The sequence below is a fragment of the Ctenopharyngodon idella genome, chromosome 5, assembly GCF_019924925.1.
Source record: "Ctenopharyngodon idella isolate HZGC_01 chromosome 5, HZGC01, whole genome shotgun sequence".
Taxonomy (NCBI): domain Eukaryota; kingdom Metazoa; phylum Chordata; class Actinopteri; order Cypriniformes; family Xenocyprididae; genus Ctenopharyngodon; species Ctenopharyngodon idella.
Genome location: NC_067224.1, coordinates 1204944 through 1211801, shown reverse-complemented (window position 1 = coordinate 1211801; position 6858 = coordinate 1204944). Strand labels below are relative to the sequence as shown.

Genomic DNA, 6858 nt, shown 5'->3' with positions numbered 1-6858 from the left:
GTATGTAACTATATATATATATATATATATATATATACACACACACACACACACACACACACACACATGCATACATACATATACACAGTATATATAATTTTATTTTTTTCTTTTAGTGCAGAAGATTGCTATCTTTTGCATTCCACATACATATGTAGTTTTTTGGGTGTTGCTATTTATTTTCTAGTTTTATATAGTTGCTAAGGTGTTGCTATGCGGTCGCTATAAACATATTCATATTTAGTCTGATAAACAAAAACACTCCTGTATATTATACACAACCCACGCTCATTGGAAAACATGGCTGTGGTGCCATTTCTGCAAAATGTTATAACCCAATTGCTTCTTGCACCTTTTGAAACACTTTCAAAGTGAAACATCCAGTATATATCACCAACTTACTCTCAACCAACTATCAGTTCTAATGTGACACATTCTCCAAGAAACCCAGTACACATCTAAGACGTGATGTGTTAGTGAGAAACAATAGGACATACATCAGAAATAAATCAATGAACACACACAAAAAAAAAAAAAACAGCTGAGTGAGTTAAAATCCAGAAGGCCATGCTTGCACGGTGTAGGAAAAGAAACCCTGAAGGCAGTGGACTGGTTTGCAGGTTTTGATGCTTGGCTGAAGTCAACCTTTCTTTGAAGTGGCCCGGACCACCTTTACATTGTGCTAACCTCAGTATTAAATGTCACGCCTAGAGAACTTATAAAGCATTTTCTGTCAACCAGAAGTCAAGGGTTGAACGCTTCAAATGTGCCATGGCAAACAAAAACTGCCCTTTTGCAATAGGAACAATATAAACCTAAAGATCGTCCTTTTTTAAAATTTAGTACAGACATTTCAGTTCTTTCTGGTGTCTGCTACATCTCAGGGCTTAAGTACACATAGCAAAACAAAGAACTAATGAGATAATTGATGAACCAACAGGTGAACGGGATGAACAATTAGACAAACTGAGAAACTATGTCAAACCGGCAATCAAGGAAGACAGAACCGAAACACAATGAAACATAACTGAATATAACTGTAACATATATTAGTAAAACTAATATTAGCATTAGTATAACTATAATTGTACTGCTACTGAATTGGCAGATAATTAACATTTTAGGTCAAACAGGAAGATGACAGACCTGAAATTGTTGTGAGAGACATTTAAAAAGGTTTGCTTGTAATTGTAAGTCCTATCCTGCTTTCTCTGTTTTCTTCCTGTTCAGCTTTCACAAAATAATCAATCCAAAGCATTTAATTAAAGGCCAAACTCATATTAAAACCTTTTCCATCATAAAAATGTCTCTCCACATGGAGTCTGACTCTTTGTTTGCCAGTTCGCTATTTCTATGGGGAAAAGGCTTGGCACTGCTGGCATTTGTTTGGAAGTGTGACCTTTTAAAGATTCTAAAAATCTACAGCCATCTTGTTTTCCCTCCTGAAATTCCCCAGATGTGCAGCTGGAGGGAGACTGACTCGAAGGAAAAATAACCTCAAGGTCATGTGTTGTTGGAGTCAGCATCGTGTTGAGCGTGTGACCGCGGCTTGTTTGGCTCGGAAAAGTAAGTGCTGTCAAAACAAGACTCTTGTTTGATACAGTATGGGTGACTGCAAAATTTTAACCTGGTAAAGGTTGTTGTTTAGGAACAGAATGAGAGCAAACGATTGACGCACATTCATGGGATCAGATCTGATGGACAGGTTTGCATACATGAAAAACTCAAAATGACTTGGTGCAAAATAAAAGTGACTTGAACGGACACCAAATGATCATATCATGCAGTGCAAGTTTGATACATACATTTTGGAAAGCTCAGAAAGACTAGTACAGTTTTTATGACACCTCTTCCCTCCATATCTTATAACATTTTTATAAATATTATGTGTTATGGGCAGGGCCGTAAACAGGGTTTCAGTTATACTATGATCACACTTACAAATGCAACTGATTCTGTACACTACATAAACTGGAGTATAAACAGATATGAAGCTGTTTCCGAAATATGGTTAGGTTATGATTCACTGTGAAACAAATGCTACTAAACCAAATGAAACAGCCTAGACCTCATCATGACCATATTTGGCATATTTCATACTGTAATTTGTTAATTGTGCACTAGTGTTATTCTATTTTTTTTTTCAGTCCAACTTTATATGAAGGTGGCCTTAACTACTATGTACTTATATCAAAAATAAGTACAATGTACCTTTTGTGTTCATATTGTATTGCGAAACACTTGTGCTGCTATTGAGGTGGATACGGGTAAGATTAGGGACAGATTTGGTGGTATGGGTTGGTTTAAAAGTGGGTTAAGGTGTAAGGGAAGGGTCAACAGTGGAATTATAAATGTAATTAAAGCTGCAAGCAGCGATGAAAGGGCCCTCACACCTGTGCATGCAACACTACCACGTAGCTTTAAGAAAACAGAGCACGGTGGGCACGGTGGACTCTTCTCAAACATGTGAAGTTTGGAGCAGATCAGACATTGTATGCCTGAGTTACAACAACTTCCAGTTTTGTGGTGTTAATCGCATACATTGGCACTTAGCCAAGTGTTGCATGATTTAACGTGTTTCTAGCATGTTTGGTACTTCATGGCATATTTAAATGTGTTTCTGGGAGTGAATCACAGTGTAAAGCATGGCATTTCCTGGTGCCCACAGGTGACGCTATGACTGTAACTGAATATTGGCATGTAGATGTCTTCAGGCCAGGACTTTTATCGCACACGTGAAGTTTGGGGCAGATCGGACATTGTATGCCTGAGTTACAACAGCTTCTTTCATGGTGAAACATCAGACTTTGTCAGGGCAAAAACTCAAGATCTTTGCAATTTAACATCATAAGGTCTTAAGATTAGACTGACCAAATATAATGTTGATCTGTTTAAATCTCAATGAGTTAATCACAGTGTAAAACATGGCATTTCCTGTTGCCCGCAGGTGGCGCTATCACTGTAACTGAATATTGCCATGTAGATGTCTTCAAGTCAGGACTCTAATAAAACATGTGAAGTTTGGGGCAGATCAGACATTGTATGCCCGAGTTACAGCAACTTCCTGTTTCATGGCGAAACATTGATTGTAGGTATTGGGCTGTTACATGTGTCTACTGAATTTCATACTTGTACGTGAAACATAGCACAAAGGGCGCTTAATTGAAATTTTGTAGGTGGCGCTATCAAGCCATTTTGCCACACCTAATTCTGAAACCCATATCAGACGTAAATTTTCACCACTTCTGATGCGTGTGCAAAGTTTCTTGAGTTTTAAAGCATGTTTAGGCCCTCAAAAATGTGATTCATTTCGGAGAAGAAGAAGAATTGACCGAGCAATTACAACAGGGTCCTCACACCATCAGTGTTTGGGCCTTAATTACAAATGTTTTTAGACATTTGATCGGATTATGTCAGATTTAGAGATTAAATTGCAGCTCTGAATAATTTTGTCCCCAAAATGATCATTTAAAATGATACAAAAAATTGGTATTGAAAAACAGTTTCGCTTATAGTGCCAAAATCTTGGAGCCAGATAATTATTACCGGTTTCTCCGACACACTTAACAGACAAATGCCCTTTAGTACCTCTGAGCTCTGGGACATGACATGTGACCTTTAGACAGGGACACAGGCACATGCTGCTAATAGTCCTTGGACTCCTGCTCTTCCTCTCAGAGTTCATCGGATCCTTCTACTCACTCTTGTTAGATGTGGCAACTTTCACGGCATCTAATTAGAGCCGGGTGCTGGTTGGCGAGTCGAGGTGGGAGGGCGTGACTGCTTTGCCAAACTGAGACGTCGCTGATGCAGATTCCCAGTGGCGTTAGCTCTCCGGCGTGGCAGATCGATTTTGTCTCTGTTAATGAGGGTCTTTGATGAATGGGGAAGTCAACACTGTTGGCTTTGCTCTCGCCCGTTTGCTCTACCCTCTCGATCAACGCAAACGTTTTGAATGGAATTTCGAAGGTAGCAATTATCTCTTAACGTCCACATAAAAGCATGTTAATGGTGGGCATAAAAGTTCTTTATTTGCAGAGTAAAAGGGCTAGAGGGAATATATGATAAGGACAGTAGAAAGAACGTTGTTTTATGGCTATGGACTAGTAAAATTACATGAATGACCCATTGCGGTCATGGTTTTCCAATCAATACTGAGTTCAAAAGATGTAATGATGAAAACCTATGAAAACCTACAACAACTGTGACTTCATAGAATCCTGAGGGATCATGCAGAAATTCAGTATTCAATGATTGAATATGAAAAACAATCACGTAGTGCATTTGTTGCAATTGTTTTCTTGTCTAAAGCATAAACCTCAATAAAACTTATTAGATTTATGCTTAAACAAGTACAAAAAAAAAAACATGTTCAAAAGGAGGAACTAATCACTGGATTTGCCTGGTTAGTGATGACAAATCTTTGATTTTCTGAAGAACTAACAAAACAAAAGTAGAAGATAGTGTGTATGTATAAGTTAAGATGAGGGAAGATTTTACTTTTTAACATGTTTAGATATAAGTTTAACATGTGCATGATGATTATGCATCAGCCAGTGTTATTAAGGAAAATAAATATAGAAACATTTGCTAATATATTTGTGAAGGCACAACATGTAAAATGATTCAAAGAAGCCACATATCTGGGTACACTTTTACAGAATGTATAAATGACTTTTAATATTATTCTTATTAATATTTACATATCTTTGTGAAGTGTCATTAATGTAAATTGTGTTTTGACAATTTAGTTGGAAAATTAAATAATCGAAGACAGTCAAAGTAGAATCGAAAAGACATTGATCTGAAAGGTAAGTTTATTGTATGACTTATATACAGAAATATGAATATGTGCATAATTAATTGCCCATATTTTAATTGAAGATATATCATAATAGCAACACTGTGAATTCATATTGAATTAAGTCAATTATCAAATGTCTAAAATGTGCATCTAATTTATGGAATTATGAAATAATAATAATCCACTCTTAATGCTGGGTTAAAAACAACCCAAGTTGGATTAAAAATGGAAAAACCCAGCGATTGGGTTGTTTTGACCCAGTGGTTGGGTTAAATGTTTGCCCAACCTGCTGGGTAGTCTTATTTAACTTAACTATTGTTTAAAAATTACTGTTTTTCTTGCTTAAAATGAACCCAAAGTATGTTGGAAATTGATATTTATTAATATGTTTAATGAATAATAATTAAACATTTATTAAATTGCTTATTAATAAATGTTCCCCTTTTGATTATTATTGTTGCCTCTAGTAATTATGTGTCTGATTTTTAATTTCCAGCCTATGTTGGGTTCATTTTAAGCCAGTCATATAGTCATTTTTAAACAATAGTTGAGTTAAAGAAAACTACCCAGCTCAAACATTTAACCCAACCGGAGGGTTAAAACAACCCAATCGCTGAGTTTGTCCATTTTCAACCCTGCCAAGGTTGTTTTTAACCCAGCATTCATTCAGAGTGTATGAATTACAATATGTATTAAATTAAAAATAACACTAATAATAACATGGTAATTCGGGCTTCCTGTGGCAATTCTGGAGGGCCATCTTATCTTTTCACTTCAAAATAAAAACAATTATTTTTAAAGTCACAAACACAGGAATAACTGTTTTTATCAGTCCACCTCCACAGATGTATATTGGGTTGACATGCTGGCAGGCGTTCGAGCTGCACACTGGTGGTGCACTGCCAGAGCAGAAGGGAATAAATCAGAGAGAAAAGAAAGCTAACAACATGTTTTTCTTGGAGTCCCACAGCTGTGACGTTCAGAGACGGGGACCGGGCGGTGAGACTTGTTTTGTGACTAAGGCCCGCTGCTTCAGGCTGCCGTTACAGATGAGACAGAGACCAGAGACAAACACTGACATGACAGACTCCCCTCCGCTCGCCACAGTTCAACTCTTAACGAGGTTGCTGCCAAATAACCCCCCGGACCCCGACTAATCACAGCGATCTTCCTCACGTAAATGCCTGCCTGCCTGTTACTCGTCCTTCTTCTCCTCATCTCCCTATGATCTTCAGAAGACGCATTCAAACCACAATAGATGCAAAGAGCAACAATATATCTGGGTAATAAGTAACACAAATCAGGTGAAGGTCAGGTTACCTAAAATAATGTGCTTCTTATGGTAACATGGCTTTATTCAAGCAAAAAATAATGTTTCCATTGATGCAGTTTTACAGATGCCTTCATCTAAAGTTAATCAGTTACTTGGGAATGACACTTGCCATTGTTACCATTGTTAATGGAAGTCATTTTTAAGGAAAACATTTCACATTTTACACTAGTACAGTATAGTATAGTTTTCCAGTAAAAAGCCATGTTTTTTTGCAGTAATTGGTGTGTGACAAAAGAGTGCAGCTTTGTTTCTGTATCAAACTGTATACGGTACACTACCCTATAACAATCAAATGTGCTTTTTTAGAATGTCTCTCTTAGTTAGTTGTGCTGCTGTTAAACGCTGTTTGTTATAAGTTGAATATTTTTGTGTGTTTATTACAGTTTTGTGTGCAATATAAATCATGGTCCATGTTGCTAATGTATAGTTTCGCTGCATCATCATTGGCATTATCTCATTTCCCTTTTAATTAAATGTTGTTTTATTTATTTGAAAGGGACCGTGCACAATATTGAACATAAATGTTTCCATTTGATGCTACGCACCATCTGCAGTCTCTTGGCAGGTCACCCGGGGGAAAGTAGAAGTAGAGTAGTAAAATAACACAGAACAAAAGAAAATCTAGATAACACACACACACACACACACACACACACACACACACACACACACACACACATAGAGCCAAAAAGAAATAATGTTTCTCCAATATCCTACAGTG

General features: G+C 37.0%; 1 long non-coding RNA gene across 1 annotated transcript; it reads left to right on the top strand.

Moving 5' to 3' along the window:
• Positions 1-1032: 1032 nt before the first annotated feature.
• LOC127513350 (uncharacterized) lies at positions 1033-6624 on the top strand. The gene is made up of 3 exons (XR_007930387.1): positions 1033-1190; positions 1457-1566; positions 5767-6624. It is a non-coding gene; the product is annotated as an uncharacterized LOC127513350 (long non-coding RNA).
• Positions 6625-6858: the final 234 nt, after the last annotated feature.